Raw genomic sequence first — 25,286 nt, forward strand, 5'->3', positions numbered from 1 at the left:
CACGCCCAAACTGCACGCTGCTATCTGCCACCCAGGAGGCCAGATGCCCGATTCCACTGCAACGATCTTAAAACATTCTTGAGGACAGGGCTCGGAGATGTTTCTGAAATTCTTGTTTCAAAGACTGGGATCTGCCAGCAGATCCAAACCTTCCAAAGAGGCTCTGGGCGGTCCTGGAAGCCCATGGAGCCCACCGCTGAGAACACGGGCCACCCTCTACACACAGCCAGCTCTGGACCAATCCCCGGTCTGTGTTAGTTTACTGAATTAACACCAACTCATCATTGATGACAAATGGCAGTTCCCCATCACCAAACATGCTCAAGGAGAGGCCTCTATCCAGCGAAGGGAAAAGCCTACATCAAGACCTCACGGGGAGGGGAGTTTGGAGGAGAGGGAACGTGGAAGAAAAATGAGGGAGGAGGAGCAAGTTCAATAAGAAATGCACTCACTACCTTACTTATGTAACTATAACCCCTCCGTACATCACCTGACAGTAAATTTTTTTAAAGACCTCATCCAATCCAAAGTTTTTGCATAGCTGAGCTGTGTGAGGAGATCCGTGGGGACAGAGAAGCCTGGGTGATTGCTGGAACAGAAAGCAAAGCCTCTGTCAGAGTCCATTCTCTGGGAGTGGACTGGAAAGAATGGAGGCTCCAAGAGCTCACTGACACCTGTTTGAGAGACTGCAGAGAAAATTCCATTCAGTGTCGGCTCAGAAAGATCCTGCAGACTCACCCCTTGTAAAACTGTGATATCAGAAGACATCTTCATATCCGCACCTGAGCCCAGCTCAAGCATAATAGAGATGTTGTTAAATATCCACTTGAGGCAAAAAAAAAAAAAAAAAAAAAAAGGATTTTCCAGAAACCCTGTCTGACATAAAATGATAATTTTGACCCAGATCCTTTTGCAAAAGAATGAATCTCTCAAAACCAACGTTAACACAGTCAAGCATAAAACAAGCTGCTTTATTACAGGCCATTTCAGATCGTGATGTTATAGCAACATTTATTTGGCCCACACCTCACCCCACTTTGCTGTGTTACTGATCTTTCACGGCACTGCCTTCCCTCTACAATGAAATGCCAACTCTCTGGAGAGGTGAGCGCATGCCTGATGTGCTGCACTCTACAGACTCAGTAAATGTGACTGAGTGTGCTGGGATATCTTTCAGGTGACCAAAAAAGGATGTGGAGCACTGGGGCTCACCCCTGTAATCCCAGCTACTCAGGAGGCTGAGAGCTGAGGATCCCAGTCCAAAGCCTGCCAGGCAAGAAAGGCTACGAGACTCTGACCTCCAATTAATCACCAGAAAACTGAAGTGAAGCTGTGACTCAAAGTGGCAAAGCACTCGTCTTGAGCATAAATGCTTAGGGACAGCATCCAGGCCCCGACCTCTCCCCCCCCAAAAAAGGAAAGAGGGTACACTATGTGTGTGAAAAACAGTGAGCGAAAAACACTAAGTATTTTGATGCACATGATGATTAAACCACAATCTTTCCATTGATCTCAGCATTCTGGACGTACAGAGACTCATTTGTTTCTTCAGCCAATATTTAATGAGCTCCTATAAGTATAAGACATTAAAAATGAATAGAATGGTATTTGGCCTTTGGAGCATAGTCTAGCTAGATAAAATAAACTTCAATATGATTAAACTCCTTGTTAGAGGCATTAATTGTGCGAGCTGTGATTATTTGTAGCAGGACAAATCAAGCTTTTTGTACCTTGCATGTTGAAGATGCTCAATAAATGAATGATGAACTGAGGATTAGATGGATGGAAAGATGGGAAGGTGGGTGGACAAATGTGTACACAGGTAGAAGGGTGGGTGTCTAGATGGGGGAAGAAATAAGTGGACAGATTGCTGAATGGGTGAATAAATGAACAGGTGAATGAGTGAATGTGGAAGTGGTTGGATAGATGGATGGATAGGTGGGTGGGTGGGTGGGTGAGTGGGTGGATAAGTGGGTGAGTGGATGTACAGGTGGATGAGTAGATGGGTGGATGGATGGGTGGGTGGGTGGGAGAAGAGTACATCATTTCAATGGGCTTTGGAAAGTGGGTTGTTCTTTCACAGTAAGAGCAAATGTATAAAGAAGATTCCTGCCAACAAAGCCCTGCAGGCCAATGTATACAAGAGGCAAGCACAGACCATGGCCGGGCACTCCATGGTTGAAACATCAGGTGATGAAAGCCATAACACACAGGCTTGAAACAGAGTAGAGACAGGATCAAAAATGTCTCACCAAGAATGAGACCTTGCTTCAGCTGCTGCTCCAGCTGGAGGGACTGGAACTCTACAAGTGAGGAAATGGAAATCTTTGAGGACTATTAAGTAAAATAGTTCAAGCATATCAAGATAATAATACAAGGGACACCTCTCTACCCAGCATTGTAAAAACTGAACACTGGGCATTCATTCACAGCTTTGTTTTCTTCATTCAACTGGCACTTTGTATTCTACGGCATTCCATTTCCCTTCCTGAGACTAGCAGCCATTGTACTCAATTTTTTGTTCATCGTTCCCATTTGGCACCACACATATGCTTACCTAAGTGCCACACACATGTAAACATACATACAATGTCAAATAGTTGCCAGGTTTAAGAATATTTGGGGGGGGGTCAGTCATAGAGCTTGAACTCTTGAGTCTGGATGCCGATCCTGAGCTCTTTTGCTCAAGGCTAGCACTCTACCATCTGAGCTACAGCACCACTTCATTTTCTAGTGATCAATGGGAGATAAGTCTCATAGACATTCCTGCCTAAGCTGGCTTCGAACCATGATCCTTAGATTTCAGCCTCCTGGGTAGCTAGGATTATAAGCATGAGTCACCAGCACCTAGCTAGAATTTTTAGATAACTTGTTTTTTAATCACTGAAACAAATCTTTACTTAAGTATATAATATTCCACTAATGTGTACCTACAATTTCACCAGTCTCCTTTTCGTGGGGAGGGGGAGGGGGGTTGTTGTTGGTGGTATTTCTAAAGGTTTTGCGTATTCCTAGCAATGGAATGGCTGGGTGATGAGGGTATACACGTTCAATTCTACTACATAACTACCTTCAAGAGTAAGCAGCCCGTACACCTCTGGGAACAGGTGTGTGTACTGCTGGACCAATGGGCCACCATCTGAGTTTGCATTTCCTGGGTTGCCAATGAGGCTGAACATCTTTTAATGTGTTTATTGATGTTTTTATTTCCTCTTCAGAAACATCTATTCATATCTCTTGCCTATGTTTGAAAATGGAGTCTTCTTTTCTTCTTACTAGCCGGAAGGAGAGCCTATAAATTCTGAACACTAATCTGGTTCTGTTCTTCATACTGTAATTGTCCCTCCAGTCTGTGATTCATTTTCTGACATTGCCATAGGCATTCATGTATATTCTTCTTAACTGCAACTCACAAAATACTGCCAATCCACCTTACAGGTGGCAAACTGGTCCTTGTGTTAGGGACCCACTGCAGGGACCCACTGCTAGAATGAAGAAGAAACAGAACCTGAGCCCAGGTCATTGTGACCCTGAGACCTTTGCTCCCCTGGTGACCCTTCTAGACCATCCCTTGTGCCCTGTCCCAGTGCTGAGAATGGAGAGAAGGAGAAGGAGGCCAGGGAAGCTGCTAGGGAAAGCCCAGAGGGGCGAACCCATGGCAAGATGGTCGTCCAGGTAAGGGGCACTGTGGTAGCACTCAGGGCATAGGAACCAGGGAGGAGGTAGTCAGGGGATTGTTTTTCTGGTGCTCTGAAGGGCTGGTGTGAAGTTCTGCAGAGGAGCCTGAGGGTCTGAATGAGCTAAAACAGAAAAGCGCAACCCAGAAGCCCAGCTCTGGTGGCCCCCAACCTGTCCCACCCAAAGTCTGCCCACGTCCCCAGGCACTCAACGCACCTCGTCTTTCTCCTTCTGCAGCCTAATGCTAAGCACATAGGAAACACTCGCTGAATGAGCAAAAACTGTTCAAATGCCTCATGCTCTGGTACCTGCCCCCCCCCAAATCTTGTGGCTCAAAATTTCTTTGCTATTAAAAAAAGAATTGGGGCCAGGCCCCAGTGGCTTATGTCTACAATCCTAGCTACTCAGGAGGCTGAGATCTGAGGATCAAGGTTCAAAGCCAGACTGGACAGACAAATCCAAATCCAAGAGACCAGTATCTCTAATTAAATAGCTATAAAAAAGCTGGAAGTGGAGGTGTGGCTCAAGTGGTAGAGCAGCCTGGGGGTGGGGGTGGGGAACCTAAGGAAGAATAAGAGTCCCTCAGTACCAGCACACTGACCGACTGAGGTCAAAGCTACAACTCTATTCTGCAGCTGAGTGTAACAAATGCAGTATGTGGTATTAAGCAAGATTATAAATCACTTTAAATCACATTAGGTCTTGTTTTGCTGCCAAGTGACCCTGTACCAAACTTAAGTAAACACTTTCAGGTTTTGGAAGGTGGAGTTACAGATAAGGGATGGAGCCCACAGCACTGCTCGTTTAATGTTTCTGATTTTAACTCTGAGAACAAAATGCATTTTTCCAGTGTAACTCCTGGAGTATACTGGCAGGTGCATTCACACACATCCACAAATATCAACTGAGTAAGATTTCATCAAATAATTCTCTCGTGTATATGTAGGCTTCTTTTGAGTCTTTTTTCCTATTCATTTAAAACATTCCTGGTCACAGCCCATTAGCCCAATCCAGCCCATATTAACACGGATCTGAGATCTAGGTTCTAAGTTCAGTGAGGCGCCGGGAAGAAGCTACTGGATTCTCTGAATCCATCCTGTACAGATGCTAGCATGGGACCCAGGGATTAGATGGAAGTAAGTGATATAAATCAGGCTCATGTTCTCTTATATATACCTAAATTATGTTATTATATATTACCTATACACCTAAATTATAAACATATAAAAACATATACAGAGCCATATGCCTACGTCTACGAACTGACTAAAATACAGTCTATGTAGGTGAAGATTCCAATGGTGTAACTCCTTCAAATAGCTAACTTGAAATTTTAAAAATGAATTACCTGGAAGCTAGAACATGTGGAGATTTTTTGGGGTGAGGAGGGTGGGAGGGAGGCGGATGGAGGACAAATGAGAAGAAAGGTTAAGTCTGGTTAAAGAATTTTATTTATTGCCAGTCCCGGAGATTGAACTCTGGGCCTGGGTGTTGTCCCTAAGCTGCTTTTTGCTCAAGGTTAGCACTCTACCACTTGAGCCACAGTGCCACTTCCAGCTTTTTCTGAGCAATTTATTGGAGATTAAGAGTTTCATGGACTTTCCTTCCCAGGCTGGCTTTGAACTGCGATCCTCCAATTTCAGCCTCCTGAGTAACGAGGATTACGGGCATGAGCCACCAGTACCCAGCTTGGTTTAAGTATTTTCAACATGACATTATAACAGTATTATAGTAAGAACTTCAGGCCGTTCTCCCTTCTTACATTTCATGTATGTAATAAACATAGTTTGTGATACAAAATTTTGAACATTATACTTTGAGATCTATTATCCACATTTTATTGGGAACATATATAGTATCCCATCATCAGAGGACCTAAACAGCAGCAAAGAATCTTCCCTTACAATCCTTTGCTACTGACCCTCCGAACACCCCCTTCAAGTCATCCACTGTGGTACCGAGGTGACCACAGCTCCAGACAGGACTCCCATCCCTGCTCGTCCTCTTCCGAGCCAAAGGACGCTGCCCTCCTTCCTGCTCACCAGCTGGTCAGCGTCATCAGCGGCATTGCTGAGGCCACCAGCCACGCTTCAGTTATTTGCCCAAAGCCGAGATCATGCCTTCCCGCTCCTCTCCAATCTCATGCCGGCAGTCTGGCTGCTTCTGCTACACAGAACGCCACCGCCCACACCGACACACGTTAAAAAACTGCAACAAGAGTGCTGACTCATAAGCCAACTTCTTTGTAGAATCTTCAAGGAGACACTCTGAAACTCTCCCATGTAGAGAAGTAGGAACATTTTATTCAGCGTTAACCGCTCCACACGGTCTGGTTGGACAGATGTGACCATTTTCTAGTTCAATGGTTCCCCAGGTTTCTCAGATATCCACCTGCAAGTTTTTGTTTTTGCCAGTTGTGGGGCTTGAACTCTGGGCCTGAGTGCTGTCTTTGAGCTTTTTTTTTTTTTTGCTCCGGTCATGGGGCCTGAACTCTGGCCTGGGCGCTGTCCCTCAGTTCTTCAGCTTAAGGCTAGCGCTCTACCACTTGAGCCACAGTGCCACTTCCGGCTTTTTTCTTTTTGCTTATGTGGTACTGAGGAATCAAACCCAGGGCCTCATGTATGCAAGGCAAGCGCTCTACCACTGAGCCACCTTCCCAGCAACCGTCTCTGATCTCTTTAGCTCAAGGCTAGCACTCTACCACTTGAGCTATAGTACCACTTCCAGTTTTCTGGTGGTTTATTTGACTCTTACGGACTTTCCTGCCTAGGCTGGCTTTGAACTGCGATCCTTAGATCCTTAGATCCTGAGTAGCTAGGATTATAGGCGTGAGCCACCAGCAGCCAGCTTCAATCTGCATGTTTTTTTTTTTGGGGGGGGGGTGGTCCGGTCATGGGGCCTGAACTCTGGGTCTGGGTGCTGTCCCTCAGCTCAAGGCTAGCGCTCTACCACTTGAGCCCCAGTGCCACTTCTAGCTTTTTTTTTTTTTTGCTTATGTGGTGCTGGGAATCAAATCCAGGGCCTCATGAATGCAAGGCAAGTGCTCTACCACTGAGCCACCTTCCCAGCCCCAATCTGCATGTTTTCTGTACCACTTTATATGCAATTTTACTGTACATCAAAGGGCAAAACTGTGGTCCAGTAATATACAAGTGTAAAGTGCTATTAAATATATTACACGTTCTACGTATTTTAAAGCTACTTGCTGTAGTGCAGAAGCACCTAAGGCAGGCACATAAAGCAGGTAGGCATGCAAGCTGGAAATAATTCCAGATGCCTCACTGTGAGGCTAGTGATTTCAGAGAAGGGTGCAAACTGTGTTCCCATGGAACACAGGGTTCCAGGTTCCCTTCAGCATGGTAGCAAGAGTAACACTGGGACTTCACTGCTAAGAGGAGTGACAAGAATCCTAAGAACCTCCTGAAAATGGCCTTAAGAAAACTCGAATCAGGAGAGCCCCTGCCACAGTCCTGGGCAGGCAGAGGCCCAGCACCGAGGTGACGTTCATTCTCCCCTCTGCCCTTGCCCCGAAACTGCACCCAGCGAGCTGCCACCTCTTACCCACAGAGCTGTCCACTGAACTCTGCATCCAGCCTGGGGGGGGGGCGGGCAGGAGGGCAAGTGCCCACCAGAGAGGAGCCGTCAGCGAGGCCAGCCTGCCTCAGCATCATCCCACCAACATGTTTTGAAGCAATGGTGCTTGGCATTAACCCAAGTGAAGCTCTAATGTACAGATGACAGGCTGTGGCTAGGTGAAGGCTCATCAGAGAGGAACAGGAGGCAGGCCCAGGCTACGGGGCAGGGAAGTCCACCCAGAGGAGCGCTCACCTGTAAACCCTAAACCTCGAAATCCAGATTGAACTCTGGCGGTGGAGGACGATTCATGCATGCACTTGTTCGGGTTGTTCTCGGAGGAACCAGCCCCAGCTAGTCAAAGACCCCGCTGACTGGGCTTGTATCTTAGTGGACGTGCACTGCCATGTGAAAATGGGGCGCAGTGACCACAGGGACAGGCCAGCCAGGCTGGCCCAGGGCAGCCTCGCCAGGACATCATGGCACAGAGAAGGGGTGTGGCCTTGGGGGTCCCTGGGGAGAAGCATTCTCAACAAAGGAAGAGGCAGGAAGGCCGTGGCGCAGGAGGGGTGGGGTGGGTGTGGAAGTCCATAGACTATGGTTTTTCAGCAGAACTCACTGTTAAGAACGGAATAACTTGTACAGAACCAAGCCTCTCACACTAACAGGGCAGCCTCTTCAATAGCTCAGACTCTACTCCTTGCTTCATCCCCAACAGCTTACTCTAGAATCATCCCTAGATCTTACCATCAAAAAGTATGGGGAGGGGGAGCAGGGAGAAAATGAGGAAAGACCACACACACACACACACACACACACACACACACACACACACACACACACACACACACACACACACACACACACACACACACACACACACACACACACACACACACACACACACACACACACACACACACACACACACACACCCCAACCTTGCCAGGTCTTGTTAAACCCTCTCCAGAAAGCGCTTTCCCTAAAATAACAACAACAACAAAGTATCACCCACACTGAGCCCTCCTACAGACTGGCAAGGCTCGACTGAGAAGTGTGGCACCTTTATGTAGGATTTCCAGTTTCTCTGGAAAATGTCTCTTTGATCTGCCTCATTAGACTAGAAACTTGGAATCAAAGCAGCCCTAGGGGAGGAAGCTAGGAAGTTCTGGTTTAGTTTGGCTGTTCATACTCCTCACTATGTGCTGGCCTTGGCCTTGGAGCCAGAAACCGGACGTGCAGTTCCACACGATCGTCCTGAGCAACAGCATGGGCCAGCAGGCGGCAGCTGGGTGAGGCCTGGGAGCACTCAGGTTCCCGCTCTTCCGTGGGAACCCCGCTATCCTCCTGAGTGAGAGCAAGGGGTCCCAAGGGAACAGCACACAGCCTCGCAGAGAGCCACTCAATGAACAGCAGCTGTGGTACTGGCTTCCAGTATTGTGTGTCAGACACAGGAGGTCCTGTTTTTGATGTGCCCCTCACTTGTACCAAGGAGATAAGCGAAGAGCAGCAATCATACAGGCTAGTCACAGAAACCAACTTTGTAAGAGAGAAAAAACTAGAAAGAACCAGAGTGAAATCTACACACTACTTACTTTCCCAGCCACGCTAAGTTGGTGACAAGCACCCCGGGCAGCCACGCCAAACAGAGCTGTTGGGAACTAGAAGGAATCTGGGAAAAACATATAACAGCAGGACCCATCAGCTGCACTGGACATTGACCAAAATGAACTAAGCAACTTAATGGCAGTGATGGGAGGGAGGGAACAAATGGGAAGGAGGGAAGAGCTGACACTATGCAAAACAAAAGAAAGGTGCAGATCACCCAATGTGGAAGAAATAACTGTATCGCAAAGCTCATAGAACTCATGTTATAGACCATGATAGACGATTTGCTCCAGGAAAGTTAGAATGTGTTTGTGACTTTAAATGATCATCACTATCCCACAATAATACTGTGAAATTTGGGAAATTATATAACTACTTAATCACACTAAAAAATTAAAAAAAAAAACAACCCAGAGCTGTTGGCATGGATAATGGGCATCGCACACGGCAGAGGACACAGAGGGCTGAAACAATGGCAATCAGACTATCGAGAGTCAATGTTTTTTCTCTTATTTTCTGCACTACTTGTCACTTCAACAAATCCTGCCATCTTTGCAAGGAAACCAAGTTATGTGTTTTAAGGAAATTTTGACTTATCCTCTGCCCTGCTCGGAGGGAACGGTCATGGGGTGAAAGCAAGCTCCAGAAGAGGGCACGCTCCCGCCCTGGCACTGAAGCCCTCGGCACGGCCCGGGGAGCCTCACCATCTCCCCGTCATCAGCCTAACCAGGGCTGTGGTGACACGGCCTGGGGCCCACCCTTTGCTCAGGAGACGCAGGCACAGCCTGCGGGGCTGTCCTGGTGGGATCGGTCCACCCCAGCGTCACCCCTTGCCACCAGAGCCACCAGTGTGTGACTCAGGCCCACCTTCACCCATTATACCACCGAGATGCCACTTGAGTTAGCCCGGAGGAAAGCTGAGGAAGGGGGTGACCAGTGCCATGCAGGGCTGCTCACGGCTGCCAGTACTGCCCAGGATGAGCCAAGACATTTACTTTTCTTTTTTCTAAGGACAACCTGTTGGTGAGCCTCATCTTCCACAAACCTCTTTCTCGAATCTCGCTTTGGAGCAGAATCTACGCTGGTGTATCCAGTTAAGCATGGCAACCTGGCCTTTCCCTTGCATCCTGGGTATGCATCGGTCATCTTATCCACAGGTAAGTAATTCATAAAGCTGGCGCCATTCTGAACAGAATGGTGAGTCTCCTGCATCCCACCTGGGCCAGAGGCCACCTGTCCTGTGTATCTGTGCTGCCCGTACAAATCAGGAAAATGCCTCAAATACAAGATGCTTAGAAAGAACCCCATGGAGAATGGTGCCCCCCCCCAGTCCATTCCAATTCACTTACTGTTGTCTTACTGCACCTGCTGCAATGTAGTCTCCAAGAGCCTAGGCCGGTGCTAGGGCCCAGAGACACACCAGCGATGTGCTTGCTCCAAGAACGAAGACTGTTTCAATACTCCACGTCCAGCCCCATTGTGCCTGTCAAACTCTCTGCCACTCAGCTTTTTGAAAGAATGATTTTGGTGTCAACAATCATACTGAAAAATGTGGGGGGAGCTGGGAAGGGGTGACTTCCACTGATGAACGACAGCGTCTTACCATCGTGCAGCAGGGCTGCAGAAGCCCCACCTGCTCCTGGCGTTCAGGCCGCCGAGGCGTGGAATTCTGCAATGACCATTCTGTGTGGACTTCTAAAGTGAACTCGGGGCTTGCAGTGAACACGGGGAACCAGCCACTCAAGAGCTAAAGAAAATCCCCATTTCTGGAGGAAAGCTGAGATAGTTTACCTACACTGTAAACTGAGTTCAAGCAAGACAGATCCTGGCAAGAGAAAGAAAACGAAAGCCCCGCTTCTGGGTAATCAAGAATTCAGTCAGAAATGTGCTTACCTCAAAACAGGACTGCAAATCCATCCCAGTTTGTGGCCCTACCATATTTTAAGTGAAATTATCCCAATACTTACTGGCCTATAATCTTGACGTGGTGGTAAAATGAGAATGTTCGAAATGCTGCATTCAAATCTTGAATGGCAGGTTATGCTCTCAGCCGTGCCAGCGGTTTCACACCCACAAGGATGTGTTGTGACCTTTCACATCAGTGTAAAATGAGCTCCCCAGCCAATTCGATTTACTCAGTAATTTCCTTCTTGCTTTCAAGTCCCAGTGAATACAAGAAGCAGATGTCTGCCTCACTAATCAGAGCTCAGGGTTTAATAATTCAACGCTGGTCTCCTAAGAAAAAGTCTCTACGGAAAACACTTAAGTGTAGAATATGGCCCACTTTCTCTAATGAGCAATTCAGAAAGAATTCTGCATTATCCCAAGCGGTGAGGAGGTGCTTTAGAGAGCAATGTGAACCAGACCAGACCACAGGCTTCCTCTCAACTTCCTGCCCAGGAGCAACCAGAGGAAGGATAAAACTTGACTTCCCCAAGACAGGGAAAAATAAATCCCAGTGTCTTCGCTCAAAATTCACTTGACACATAGTATTACTAAACATTTACTCACTCACGTGGCTGGCCTGCAAGTGGGTAGAATACAGAATTTGTATTATTCAGCTTAAACTTTCTCTGGGAAAATAACCACATAGCTCAAATACAACACTCATTCTTAGTACCTCCTCCTTCGGGGTCCTTTTGCCAGTCCGCTAGAGCGAACTAGCAAACGCAGTCTAGTCACTCAAGGAGATACAAAGTTAAACTTAGTACCCAGAAAGAAAACATGTATGGCATCATTTTACATATTTATATATCATATATTTCCATAAATACCTAAGAAATGACCTTTGTAGTCTGATAACTTCTGCAGATTAAGTAATTAACTGCAATAGTGTGAATTCCTGATAATCTGTGTTATACTGGACTTTTGCATCATCTGACATGTTTTTGTTTTTCCTGGTCCAGCTCTGGGGCTTAAACTTGGGGCCTGGGTACTGTCCCTGAGCATTTTTGCTCAAAGCTAAAACTACTGCTCAATTACTTAAGCTATAGCTCCAGGATTTTCCTGCGTGAGGTGCCTTCAAACCACAATCTTCAAGGGCTGGGAAGGTGGCTCAGTGGTAGAGCGCTTGCCTTGCATGCTCGAGGCCCTGGGTTCGATTCCTCAGCCCCACATAAGCAAACAGAAAAAAGCCGGAAGTGATGCTGTGGCTCAAGTGGTAGATGCTAGCCTTGAGCTGAAGAGCTGAGGGACAGTGCCCAGGCCCAGAGTTCAGGCCCCACAACCGGACAAAACAACAACAAAAAACCACAATCTTCAGACCTCAGCCTTCTGAGTAGCTAGGATTACAAACATGAGCCACTGGTACCTGACTGATTTCACCTTATTTTTATATGCAACTGTGACCTGACTTTCCCAGAAAGTTCTTGGCCAATCTTGGTGAAGCCCACTGCTCTCATGGGCTACAATGTCACATTTTAAAACAGTGATTCCCATTACACAAACACCAATGCTGAGTTCAAAATCCAGACTTTGCCAAACTGCTCCCAGGTCCCTCAGTGACCGGGATGTATGCTATGGGTGAAACAGAATGAAGCGGGTCCCTCAACACTCTAATAGTGAGCATTCAGTTCCAAGAAGCAGCAGCTTCCAGCCCTTCAATTTCACAAATGGACATCTTAAGAATAATCTTAAAGAGATGTGTGACTATAAACTTTTTGTTTTGGGCCAGTCATGGAACTTGAACTCTAGGCCTGGGTGCTGTCCCTCAGCTTTTCAGCTAAAGGCTAGTGCGCTACCACTTGGGCCATAGCCACATCTGGCTTTCTGGTAGTTAACTAGAGATAAGAGTCTCACAGACATTCCTGCCTGGGCTGGCTTTGAACCATGATCCTCAGAACTTAGCCTCCTCAGTAGCTAGGATTACAGGCGTGAGCCTCCAATGACAGGCTTACCAACTTTTTTTTTTTTTTTTGGGGGGGGGTCCGGTCATGGGGCTTGAACTCTGGGCCTGGGCGCTGTCCCTCAGCTCTTCAGCTCAAGGCCAGTGCTCTACCACTTGAGTCACAGCGCCACTTCCGGCTTTTTTTTCTTTTTGCTTATGTGGTGCTGAGGAATCGAACCCAAGGCCTCAGGCATGCAAGGCAAGCACTCTACCACTGAGCCACCTGCCCAGTCCCTGGCTTACCAACTTTTAATTGTACAAAACAAATGCATACAGAAAAAAGGTATCATTTACTTTCTTTCTTTTAGATTAGGGTATAAAAATGTAAGACAATTTTGTCAGTCATAGGCTTGAACTCAGGGCTGGGCACTGGTTCAGCCCTTTCTCTCAAGGCTATCACTCTACCAATTTGAGCACAGTGCCACTCCCAGTTTTCTGGTGGTTAACTGGAAATCAGATTCTCTTGGACTGTCTTGCTTTGAACAGCAAGCCTCAGGTCTCAGCCTGAGTAACTACAATTACAGACATGAGCCACCAGTACCCTTCTTTAAGACAACTTTTTAATTGAAAATTAAGGTTTGAGCCAGGCCCCAGTGGAACATGCCTGTGGTCCTAGCTACTCAGGCTAAGATCTGGAGGACTGCACTTCAAAGCCAGCTGAGGAAGAAAAGTCACAGAGACTCTATCCCCAAGTGATCAGCAAAAAGCAGAGCTAGAAGTGTGCCTCAAGAAGAGTCCGGGGAAGATGGCGGAGGAGAAGCTGGAGGCTAAACAAGCTCTCGCATAGAAGGGCGCCTCAAGAAGCAGCATGCCAGCTGAGCAAGCAATAGAGTATGAGGCGCCAGAGTTCAAACCCCATACCACCACCACCAAAAAAAAAAAGGGAGGAGGCAGACAAAGAAAAAGATTGCATTCCCCTACGTTCTTGTTTGCCTTCTCCCTATTTTGTCTGTTAGGAATCTACCCTGTCAGTCCAGCAGCAACTGTGGGGCTGGACTTACACCCAAGTTCCCTTGGCTGGATTTAGAACAGAACACAACATAGTCAACACTGCAGAATCCAGGCAGACGTCTTTCCTGGGAAGAAACCACACACTCTCTCACACACACACACTGCCCAACTCCCTGACTCCTTACCCTGCTACCTGGGGTAGAAAAGTTACACAGTGAAATTTAGATTATCTTGTTTATTCACGCTCTTGTTTATTTAACTCAAAGAACAAAAACAAAGACAGGAATGTCTCATGACTCTAGGATAAAGGAACGCGCCAACATCTGCCTTCAACACAGTTACATTACGGAGTACTCAGCCATGCCACTCAGCCAGCGAAATCAAGTCTGGCCAACTAATAACAACTAATAGCAGTGCCAGAGTCACCAAACAAAATAAAAGCACAAACAAAAGCTTGTTAAAACCTCTTTCAGAGTACAAACTTGTTTCTTCTGGACCACCTCTACGCTACACACAGCAGATACTCATTCCAGTCCCCCAAGCAGTCAGTCAAAATCAAAAGCTCAGACAACACATGGACTATGTTATTTCTTACATTTGAGCACAATATGAGCAGATTCTGAGAGTATCCACACATTGCATGAAAAATAGTCATTCTTTAAACCTTTCCTCAAAAGCAATGTGAAAAGTATTGGGTTTTACGTTTTTTTCAGAGCAGGGCTCACCATACATATACACACACACATAATAGTATATCCTCTTACACAAAACACATGTGATTCTGATTTTTTTTTCCACCTCTCAGGCCTCAAGCCCTATGCCATTGAAGACATACCCTACCCCTTTTTGTACCAGTTTCCACCATGATCTTCCTATCTCTACCTCCTGAGTAGCACAGATTACACAGGTGTACCACTTCACAAAGCCTGGGTTTTTGTTTTGAGTTCTCCAGTTTGTGCTGGCCCTGGGCACTGTCCCTGATCGTTTCTGCTCAAAGATAGTGCTCTATTACTTGCGCTACAGGTTTTCTGGCATTTTTGGTACTTACCTGGAAGTAAGAGTCTCACAGATGGCTTTGAACCATGATCCTCAGAGCTCAGCCTCTGCAGGAGGATGTCAGGTGAGAGCCACCAATGCCTGGCATATATAGCCTGTTTTTTTGAGACAGGTTCTCAGTTTTGCCTGGGCTGACCTCGGAGCACAATCCTGTGTCACCTCCTGAGTAGCTAGGATCATAAACATGCACCACTACACCCAACCTGAATAACAGCTTATTTCTAAAATACCAGTACAATATGGCATTTTTTTGTTCTATCTTTGTTTACATAGACACACGTAGCTAGACAAGAGATTCGTGTAGGCCTGAAAAGCCGGCCTAGTTTTCCACAAATATTGCCTTCAAAACACTTGAATTGCTATGAGCATTTTCTCTGATACTTGTTTTCATTGTCACCAAGGGAAACGTGGCTATCTCCAGCTGCTCCAGTCCCAGCCAGCTTCCAGACACGAGGTCTGGATCTTCCTGCTCCGAGGCAGGCTGAGGCCCACGCCAGCTCTCAGAACCAGCAGTTGTAGGGGGAGTTTGGGTGACACCAGCCCCCAGCAGTGCCCAATGGGGAGCCAATGGCCTCAGAAACTACGTCTGTCACACAACTAAAAGGCCACCTGCACAATACAATGCTAGTACATTTTTATAGGAACACCTTAGACAGCCAAAGTCCCTAGGTCTAGAACTACGGAAAGGACGGAAGTGGGAAACGGGACAAGTAGGCCTTTTACAGTAAGGCACTCACCAGGCTCCAGGCCTCGGCAGAATTAAGTGGAAACGGGAGGGAAGAAGACTGTAATATGTCTACCATGTCTACTGAAGTTAAAGGGGCTACCGTTGTGAAGAGCTGGAAAAAAACATGTAATGAAATTACTTGAACAGAAGAGGTCTGGCAAGAACCTGACCGATTTTGAATCCCATGTGCTCAACGTTTTCCCAGAGAGGCCCTGGCTCCAATGCCTGCGTCCGGCTCTGTCTCCCTCTCAATCACTCTCTCCAGGGATGTGAAATTCCGAGGCACTGCTGTAAAGGCCCCCAACACCACAGGCTGAATCAGAAAACACCTTCAAATACGAACTACATGAAGGGATCCAGGGCTCCCTCAACACTGGAGTCACCAGCCACAAAGCCACACTGAAAGCAATGACTGATGGGGAGAGGTGACTTTGTTTCTGTGATGTGTCTTGTCACAGGTCCAACCTGTAAACAGCAGTCCACGCAGAAGCCACCGTCAGCCTACGGTACGTCATGCGTTGTCACTGACGATGCTCCTACAGGTTCCTTCAGACTGCCGTGATCTTTCAGGGCACTTCCAGTGACGCCGTCCTGTACAGGGAAGTCCCAGTGACCGACATAACAAGTGGGCAGCCCATGACGTCCCGGTGCAGAGGAAAGCTGCTCAAATGGCCTTTCTTGTGATGAAGCACATTTCCAATAGTACGACTTAATACATCCGTTCTGTGGCCAAACATGGTCTGAAGGCACTCTTTTCTATACTTACAGATATATTAGTAAAAGCAGGAGTCACACATCCAGAAAACCTAAAAGGACTAACGATGGAATAATCTAGGAATCTTGATTTCCCTGAGAATGGGCTACAAATGGAAAAGCCACAAACAATCCCAATCACTATTACAATGGACACATTTCTAGTCACTATTATAATTTTATGCCATGAATTTGAAATTTGAAGACAGAAGTCACATTTAAAGAAAAACATCTTCATAATAATTAAATGTTTTAGAAAAAGTACAGTCACTGAAAATTAAAGCTTGGAGTTATTCTGAACTACAGCTCCTGTGAAGGCAGGAAGCAGAAGGCAGGACCCCCCTCCCCAGCCCCCTGCCCTCCCCAGGGCCTCAGGATCCATTTCTTCTGTTTGTTCTCTGCCCCAGCTCTGCAGTTTGGCCCTGTCACAAGGAAGCACTCTGTGGTGACTACAGGTGTCTGTGTGGAAAGGCAGAGGAGTCAGGGAAGAGGGAAATCAACCTGGGAGTGAGGGCAGAAGTAGAAGGAAGAGAGCATAATAGGCGGCCAGGGGCTACTACTGCCGGCCCAGATACTGTGACAACACTACACATGTGTGGTCTTCTTAGGGAAGGAGCCCTAGCTTCTCCTTCAGATTTCCAGGTGGAGTTGGTCTAAAACTTCCTGTTTAGCTTACTTTCTCTGGGCCTAACTCATGCAAAGCTGTTCCTCCATCTCTGATGTATCAGTGGTGTGCCAGGCTGGGAAGCAGTGACCCAGAAAGGCACAGGCTTCCCCTGAGCCCCACCAAAATGCTTTGTCATCACAACTGAGGCCAACAGAAACCTGAAAACACATTTCAAGATTTATTTACCAGTTTCTAGGATATGCCCACCAAACACCCGACTGTATTCATATCCTCGCTTCTCCACCATGCTCAACATTGTAGGGATATTTACTTGGAGTTACAGTTACACTAGATATTCTAGAATGAAATCAAACTCACTGTTGGTAAATGCATCCGTTTTTTTACAGCTCGCCCTTAAGCACGGCAGCATGCTCCTGAGCTCCCCAGAGCGCACCAGGCGGCTCCCGTCCAAGGTGCTTCCCACGGCTCATCTTCATCTACACCTCGGGCTCCTACCTTGCTGCACTTAGGTTAGCTCTACAAGCTTAACTCCCACCCCCCTCACTATTCCTCTGGTCTCTTTCATGTGTACTCAGTTTTCAGAATCTAAGAAGGTCTTTAAATATTCATTCCAGTGGGGACCAAATTTTTCTCTGCCTGGTGAATTCCTTGTGGGTGTATCAAATGCCAAAGCCCAGGCAATGCTGAGGCTGGCACCGGTGAGGAAGAGACACCTCCAGCGACCAAGTACCACAGAAGGAGCTCTGAAAAAGCCAGTCATCACTGAAAAACTGCTAAATAGGCAACATACATTTAGATTAAACTGCAAGTTGATTTTAAACGTCTAATGTTTTCATTGTGCTATCTTTTAAATACAAGTTAAAATATCCATCGTGTGTGTGTGTGTGTGTGTGTGTGTGTGCGTGCGTGCGTGCGTGCGTGCGTGCGTGCGTGCGTGCGTGCGTGTGTGTGTGTGTACCTTATAACAAAAGCAAGCGGGAGAGTAATGGAGAGGCCCTTCATCTTCCAGTACAAACCTTAGGACTTGCTCGGACTTCAGAATACCAGTTCCACCAATAAAAATACCTGCAATAAACTCCTATGTGAAACTTTTCCTGAGCATTCAATCACTCACCCAAAAAGAAAAGAGGTGAGCGAGAAGCTTCTTTCCCAACTCACTAGCATTTCTGTCCTACATAATAAAGTCAGATTTTACAAACAAGTAGTTTTTTCCCATAGGTATATTTGGATATACTTCGGGTAGTGTATTCTAATACAGACCATTTGAGACCATTTGCAGAGTGAAATTTTGTGGTTATTGCATTTAAGATTGTTTACTGATTTCTACTTTTTTATTCTGATCAATAATAACTATCTCTGATCTAAATAATCTACACTACAAGGTAGATAGAAAAGAAAATCAGCTAACCAAACAGGCATGGGAAGAAACTACATAAAATATCAGGTCCAAAGAACTCAAAACCTTCAAAAGGTAAATGTCTCCAGAGCGCAGGTGGTAATACCAGACATGCCTGCTGACTCAGAAACACAGTTCTTTTTCATACTTTTATTAAATCTGCTAGTTCACCTAGCAAGTTATTATTTGTATGTGAGAAAACATAATTTCCAAGGTTCCTAAATTTCCAATATATTCAACTTAGGGCTCCAAGATTCTGAGCATGCCATCACCAAAAAAAAATTTCAAACCTAAAAAACAAAAAGGGGAAAAAAAATTAAACAACGTCAAAGGAAAAGAATTCTTAGAAAAGGTTATTTACTTTTATTACTTCAAAACATTTTAACATTAAATTTTTTTCATCTTAGATTTATTTCCTTTTAAGTCTAATATTAAAGTTTTGCTTTAAAATAAGGCAGGCTACATACATTAAAATATTAAACATATATATATATATACACACATATATAGTACCTACTTACTGGTTCAAAACATTTCCACACTTAATTCTGAAGCTTTAAAACAGTATTAGTTTTATTTTCTCTTAAAGAAATCATCATGAAGCCATTCTGTACCTAAGTAAAATCAAATTTTGTTCTTGTACAACTCATACCTTTAGAAACTTTTAGTCCATTAATAATCCTTTTAGTCTTTTCAGTTCATTAATTAAGTTGTAGCACATTAGAAAGATGTTGTTCAAAGTTCTCTAACCTCAAAAATGCCTGACCTAGTCAGGTTTTTTTTAATGAAAAAGAAAAATAATTTTTCTCTGAATAAACAGAAGATATTAAAATTTCTAAAAATACACCTATTAGTAACTGTTCCTCAAGCTTGACTTGAACTCCTGGACTCCACCGTCCTTCTGCCTCTGCCTCCGGAGTGCTATGACTACGAAAGCACGTTCCATGCTTACCTGGCAGCAATAAGACGTTGGTACTACACAAACATGTTCTACTGTGGGCAAGACCATGACATTTAAAACCAGCTCAGAGGGGCTGGGAAGGCGGCTCAGTGGTAGAGCACTTGCCTTGCATGCCTGAGGCCCTGGGTTCGATTCTCCAGCACCACATGAGCAAAAAGAAAAAAAGCCGAAGTGGTACTGTGGCTCAAGTGGTAGAGCGCTAGCCTTGAGCTGAAGAGCTGAGGGACAGCGCCCAGACCCAGAGTTCAGGCCCCACGACCGGACCCAATAAATAAAATAAATAAATAAATAAATAAATAAATAGCTCAGAAATTACGCTATAGAAAACCAAGAGTTCAGAGTTCACATTTCCAGGGGGAGTATATAAGTCCTCATCAGGAGATTTGGTAAAACAGAATACAACTCCTGACTCATTGGTTTTCTCTAGAACAAGGCTACACAGGCCTACGGGCAACCCTACAGGGACCAGCATGAGGAAGCAGTTTTCTTAGTGCATGTGAACAATTCTATCATTACAGAATGTCACATACATGAAGGGGAAAAAAAAATTTTCCTCTAAATTTTATGTCACTTTTAACAAGATTAAGAAGATAAGCAAACTCTGCAGAGAACTGAGTCTCTAAAAGAAAACCTGAAAACAAATGTGACCTCTTTAAAAAGAAAAATACTCTCTGTCGAACAGACTTAGAATTTGCTTTTTGTATTGCCCTACCAATTTGGATGAAATTTAATTTTCTCAGCATCTCATCAATTAAACAACTGCATAACATAGGTAAAAAGAAGTAAATTTGTGTGTTGATTTTGCTATCAATGCTATTTCATGCAGTATAGGAAATGAAATCAGACAGGGAACCACTTATCTGAACTAACAGCTTAGTGTAAAATCTGCAGTGTGACTGCAAAGTCTATGAATTTATAATGCCTGTACAGCCTATAAACATAAACTAAATAATGAATTCTGAAAAAAGTTGTATTCCAATGAAAAAGTTTTATTGTCTTCAACTTTGTACATATAACTAAAGCAAACCTTTAAAATTCTTTACCACAGGAAAAGAATGTGACAAAAATCCCTAATTTCTAGTCTGAAAAACATATTAAGCCTGGATTGCTGCTGTTTAAGAATTAAGCCCTACTACTTAAAAAAAAAAATTCAATCTGAAAATTCCTACAGACTCAAGTTTTTGACATAGTGAATCTTTTGTTGTCATAGTTAAGTAGTTCACAGAGCTCTTTAAAAAAAAATCCATGTTAAACACATCCAAAATGTCTGGTTACTGATTAGTGCATGGTTATTTGGTTAACACCAGTGTTAAACATTTGAAGTTAGTTAAGATATGTCATATGTTAAGGCTTCTTGTTCTCAACCTGAAGGATTTGGTGGATCTCCTAAAGAAGATAAAGGGTAAGGGAACAGACATGGGGCATGAGGCCCTCTTTGTCCCTCAGCTTTTGCCATTACCATTGTGTGTGAAGTGGATTCAGGAGGCGTGGACCGCACACGTCTAGCCAGAAATCGGATGACCTCACAAGCACCTCATTTCAGCTGAGGCCTCATGTCTTTCTTTCGCTTAGAGCTAAAAATAAAAATACATGTGAATGAACAAATGATCATGGAATGAAATCTGTAACATGACACTATGCATATCAGAAGACAATTTATCAGAGAAAAATGAAAATGTACACATTTTTACACAGAGACAATCCTACTTTCAATGGAAAGATGTCCTTCTGATGTTAGCTGCTGGGTATGTAATACTGACTATCTAATTTCAAGTGAGTTCTAGAAAACAAAAGTAATATTCATTTTCTGTGATGACACATGCATTTTCTGTGGTTAAGCTTAACACTATTTCCAGTGCATATATGGGATAGATAGATAGTGTGTGAGTGTGCACACGTGTGCGCATGTGTGTGTGCACATACCAGGACAAGAAAGCCAACTGTAATGCTGAGCTCTCACAAAAGTCCAGCCCAAAGAAATCTATTTCTGTGTAGTCAGAACACCTATACCAACAGCAATGCTACAAGTACATGAAGATTACCAGACTCCTCCAATCAAAGTAAGGCTCTCATTCATTCAACCAGTCCTGGATGAATGCTTCTAGTGCTAGAAGATAATATCAGTGAGCCTGGAGCTCTACCTACCTAGCTCCCATTCTGCCTCACTTCTGATTTGGGAGCAGAAGCCAAGGCACTGTACACTAAATGGTAACAGAATAAAACCACAGGGGCTACAGAAAAACTGCCATCATTCCATTACAAGTGACTGACTTCAAGTCATCTTGTCTCTACTGCTAAGCTTATGTTTTCAAGTCTCAATCCCAAGCAAAATATCTCAGAGCCTATGTTAAAAGGTTACCCAAGTTATCTTTAAAACAAAACCACTTAATATAAGGCTGTTTCATTCAACTACAGTAGTAATTACAAATTGAAAACTTTTACTGCCAAAGTTACACTGAAAGAACTGGCCCAAGCTATACTATTCTGAACAGAAACCCTTTATAATATTTATACCATTCATATACACCCACATTAAATCAAATGAACACACAAATTACCAAGTAAAGTGTATCATACCATTATTTTCAATGTTCTAAATTTCCCTTTTGAGTCTATATATACTAAATTACACTCTTTAATTTTGTGGAAACATGGCACATTATCAAAAAACAAAAAACATCAAATTTAGGTTCCTGATTCAATTCAGGACATTATCTTCATCTTAAAAAAGAGTCATGAACACATTTCAAAGTTAGTTCATTTTCCAATTTTTTTTCATGGAGTCCACGCTAATATCTAGACAAATATTAGTTACTTGAGTGTGAGCTGGACAGGTCCCAGAACCAGCTTTACAGTAAGACATTAGAGTGTGTGGAGGTCTGCCCAGCTTCTGGTCACATTCCGGTCTTAAGGAAATAGAAGCGGGGGAAGACGCTTCCTGCCCCTGTCCATACAGAAGTTTTGATGTCATTGGGGAAGCTGTGTGCTAGTGTTATCCAGGCAGCCTCCCCCGTTACCCTGCACAGAGAGCCCTGCCCTTTCTAGTCTGCACTGCATTTCAGCGAAAACATACCTAATTAAGAGATACATGTGCTTCCTCAAAAACCCCAAATTTCTCCTGCAGCAACAGTGAGGAAACCTATGATTTAACCCCAAGCCTTTTCAACTCCTATGTGTTACCATTCTTTGGCAAAAGCCAACAGCAGGAGAGAGGTGCCATCACCGGCTTCTCCCAGGCCTGGCATCTGAACCTGTGCTCTAGCTGCCACCCCCCCTCCCCCGCATCAGTTGATCAAGCTCTGTCCACAGCACTTGAGACAGGCCCACAAGCTTTCACTACTTCCATGTGGACTGACGCTTTTGATGATACACAGATTTCAATACTCTGAAGACACTGTTTTGCTTACTAACTTAATACTTAGTCTTAAGTTACACCACACTGATGGAAAACTCCATTTTTGTTACTTTGGGAATGTTATGATGAACTCTTCCATTTAACAGGATCAGTGAATTCTACAGGGTTAGTTATAAATACCAACCAATAAAGTAGATTCAATTTCTGCAAAAACAATCCTCACCTATTCAAGAACATCTAGTGTCAAATGCATTCTCATGACTGAAACTTCTGCAGAAGTGTCAACCTCAGGGGATGGGTGAGCCTGCAGCGGACCCCAGGGCCCCTTGCCAGGGTCATCTGGCCAGCAAGTGCAGCTCTCATCTCCACCACGCACAAGCCTTCAGTGCCCTGAAATCTGCAGGAGTCATACAATGCCACACCCAAGCCAGCGGCCTTGCCCTCTCTGAGATGCTACTCCAAGCACAAAGCACTTACCACTGAGAAAAATCTCAATTATAAAGACTCTGAGGAGCCGGGCGCTGGTGGCTCACACCTGTAATCCTAGCTACTCAGGAGGCTGAGATCTGAGGATCGCGGTTCAAAGCCAGCCTGGGCAGGAGAGACTGTGAGACTCCTATCTCCAATAAACCACCAGAAAACCGGAAGTGGCGCTGTAGCTCAAGAGGTAGAGCGCTTGCCTTGAGCTGAAGAGCTCAGGGACAGCGCCCAGGCCAGAGTTCAAGCCCCACGACCGACAAAAAAAAAAAAAAAAAAAGACTCTGAGGAGCAAGGCAGCATGCTCAAAAAATGCTATTAAGACAATGCTTAGCTGTTTGGAAAACATTAGGCTGGATCTTCCTTCACTCTTTAAGACCAAATGCATAGCAGACAGATATACAAGGGAAGTACAGATAAAATACTTTCAAATACTTCAAAAATACTTTAAAGTACAGGAAGGATCTTAATAGACATGTAAAACCTAGCAACCAAAAGAGATGCAATTCAATTTTTAAAAGGAACAAAAATTAAATACCCAACAATATGAAAAACAAATAATAAACAGGAGAGTATTTGTAGCAAATTTTACCATGTAGAGTCCTTAGAAACTGCGAAAGAAAAGATAAACAACTCAATGGAATATGGGCAACAATTATAGATGATTCACCAAGGAAAAAAGAATAACCAGCAAAAAATTAAAATATTAGCAAAGCTCTTAAAACTGAAACAGATACCAAAGGAGATGCCGGGAAACTGGCAGCAATCCCCACAGACAAGTGGGATTGTCTCTTGAGTCCACCCCCAGAAGCCTGAGTCCTCTTCCACCAAGGGTGAAAAGCTTTGTCTCTGAAAATTTACTGTCCTTATGCCTTTGTTCCAGAAATCATCTGACTCCCAGGACTAAATCCTGGAGATTTTTTTCCCATATGTGAGGAAAAGTATTTGATAAGAAGACTATTTACAACACTTACATTGTAGCAGTGCTATTCATATGCAAAAACAAAAACAGAATCAAAAAAAGAAAAATCCAGAGAATAGTAATCCTATCAAGGAAGCAAGTTTAAAAAAAAAAAAAATGGGTGGCCTCTCTTGTAGCTGGGAAAATGACCAAACTATACTACTAAGCACAGAGGATGACATTAGCAGATAAGTACCATTCATCACTTCAAAATCAACATACGTACATACGTGTCTAAATACATATGTGTGTGGAACCAGGCAAGTATGGCCCCAGCATCTCCAGATATTTTTTAAAAGAAGGCACATAAGAGTTTAAAAAAAAAAAAAAAAGGAGCCATGTGCCGGTGGCTCACGCCTGTAATCCTAGCTACTCAGGAGGCTGAGATCTGAGGATCATGGTTCAAAGCCAGCCTAGGCAAGGAAAGTCCATGAGACTCTTATCTCCAATAAACCATTAGAAAACCGAAAGTGGTGCTGTGGTTCAAGAGGTAGAGCGCTTGCCTTGAGCTGAAGAGCTCAGGGACAGCGCCCAAGCCCAGAGTTCAAGCTCCCCGACTGACCCCTCCTCACCCCCCCCCACCCCCTGCAAAAAAAAAAAAAAAAAAGGAAAGCTGGTGTTGGTGGCTCATGCCTGTAATCCTAGCTACTTAGGAGGCTGAGCTGAGGATTGAGGTTCAAAGCCAGCCCAGGCAGGAAAGTACATGAGACTCATCTCCAAAAAACCACCAGAAAACTGGAAGTGGTGCTGGTGCTGTGGCTCAAATGGTAGAGCGCTAGCTTTGAGCTGAAGAACTGAGGGACAGTACCCAGGTCCAGAGTTCAAGCTCCACAACTAACCAAAAAAAAAAAGGAGAATCAACACACAGAAGAAACAGGAAATTGCTAATCCCTGAAAAATGGGGAAGGATTTACTTCCCCTGAAGCCTGGGAGGACACTCTGCTGTGCTACATTGCAATTCAGCTTCTGCAGACTTGAGTTTCTGAGTATGGAACAGCACTGCTGGCTTTGAGTCATGTCTACTTTGAGCCACTGTGAACATGAGGGCCACTGGGAGCCTGGGTGTCACCCAAAGTGTGATGTGCCCCTGTGGCCTCCCACAAGGGAGCGCAGCACAAGGGTCAGCATTTCCGCTGAGATACTCCAGCACAGCGTGTGCTGAGCAGTTAGTTATAATCAACTGTTTAGTAATCTCATCCAGATATGCCACCCATCTCAATCACCCCCACAGACTTACTCATAATCAGACTCCAAATCCAGCTCTTTGGGAAGTTAG

At 44.7% G+C, this 25,286-nt stretch overlaps 1 protein-coding gene across 2 annotated transcripts in view; it reads right to left on the minus strand.

Moving 5' to 3' along the window:
- The window catches only part of Xkr6 (XK related 6), a 169,770-nt gene that overhangs the window by 90,496 nt on the left and 53,988 nt on the right, over window positions 1-25,286 (minus strand). The window contains exons 2-3 of one of the 2 annotated variants that reach the window (XR_011370794.1): window positions 20,677-20,791; window positions 16,609-18,546 (exon numbers count right to left, since the gene is read on the minus strand). The exons of the other annotated variant lie outside the window; for it this stretch is intronic. The gene's annotated coding sequence lies outside the window, so the exon portion shown is untranslated. Of the gene's footprint in view, window positions 1-16,608; window positions 18,547-20,676; window positions 20,792-25,286 lie in introns of those variants that run through there. 2 annotated transcript variants of the gene reach the window in all.

Source organism: Dipodomys merriami, unplaced genomic scaffold (assembly GCF_024711535.1).
Source record: "Dipodomys merriami isolate MVZ:Mamm:240054 unplaced genomic scaffold, mDipMer1.0.p SCAF_12, whole genome shotgun sequence".
NCBI lineage: Eukaryota > Metazoa > Chordata > Mammalia > Rodentia > Heteromyidae > Dipodomys > Dipodomys merriami.